The following is a 1,524-nucleotide window of genomic DNA, read 5'->3' as shown; positions in this document are numbered from 1 at the left end:
CCTTCTCAAGCTTTTGTTTAAGATTATTCGGACAATATTGTTCGAAGAACAGCACTTGAAACTCTTCTCATGTCGTTCTATCCCGAGTATTAGGATCCATTGATCGATATGTGGCGTTCCACCAAGTGAGTGCACGATCGATAAATGTCGCTGTAGCATAACGTACTTTATCCTCCTCCTGCATGTAAACAATCCTGAATACCTTTTCAGTGTTTTTGGCCCATTACATTGCAAGTATTGGGTCCATCTGTCCCGAGAACTCTGTAGCCCCACTGCTTCTAAATGTTTTAAATAAAGGCCGATCCGATTTTGGTTTGGGTATGTCTTCATTAACCGGCTTCGGTCCTTGGACAACCGGATTCTGAGCATTATCTGGATTTTGCACTTCAGATAACTTTCTTTCAAACTATATTCTTTGTTCTGGTAGAGCAGCCCGTGTTTGATCATTCATTATTTTTAATAACCTCTCAGTACGAGGTGATAGTTGAGCTTCATCGTCATTGTCATCATTTCCTTGGACATTCCCTTCTAGATTGAGGTTGTCATCCCTAATTTCTTGAGTAACCGGTGCATTGCTAGATGCATCGTGTTCAGATATCGCACTGAAATTATAATACACATATATAGGGGTCAAATAATATTCTATCCCATGTACCCCAACAAATCCTAGGTCTCTCTTATTGGTCTATATTCCATATAATCATAACCTAGTCACTATACAATGTCAATACCTAAGTTTGAGTCCAAATATCATTAATGATATCCAGTTCACTCAAACCACAGCTCTGATACCATATCTGTAACATCTCGCTTGAGCAAACCCCAAATTACCAATTTCATAAAATCTTCAATAAAATATAATTTATTGATTATTGGGACCAAAATTGATCCTAATTATTTTGAAAGTTTTATCAAAGCAATCGGGGCCAAGGATGGAAAATCTGAAAATGCTGCTGAAACGACTAAGTCTGGAGGAAGACCAGAGGCGATGAATTGGTCTAGAGGCAGGCGATGGATCAGAGGCTGCTGAAATGACTAAGTCTAGAAGAAGTCCAGAGGCGATGAATTGGTCTAGAGGCGATGAAGGTCCAGAGGCGACGGAGGACCAGAGGCGATGGAGGACCAGAGGCGATGGTGGACCAGAGGCCATGGAGGACCAGAGGCCATGGAGGACCAGTGGCCATGGAGGACCAGAGGCCTTGGAGGACCAGAGGCCTTGGAGGACCAGAGGCGATGAAGGACCAGAGGCGATGAAAATGGACCAGAGGCGATGAATTGGTCCAGAGGCGATGAAAATGGACCAGAGGCGATGAATTGGTCCAGAGGCGATGAAAATGGACCAACCCTTTGAAACACACAGGTCTGGGCATAACATTAATTAACCTCAAAATATGGGATATTAATTTTCTAGAAAAAGTTCGAAATATCCGTTCTATTTTAGTGATAAAACCACCCGAAACATAATTCCACACCGGATATAACGGAGTTTTACTTACAACCCGAATTATGTAGCAAAAGAATACG

This window comes from Cynara cardunculus, assembly GCF_001531365.2.
Source record: "Cynara cardunculus var. scolymus isolate 2C chromosome LG 17, CcrdV1, whole genome shotgun sequence".
In the NCBI taxonomy this organism is placed as follows: domain Eukaryota; kingdom Viridiplantae; phylum Streptophyta; class Magnoliopsida; order Asterales; family Asteraceae; genus Cynara; species Cynara cardunculus.
This window is presented reverse-complemented; position numbering follows the sequence as displayed.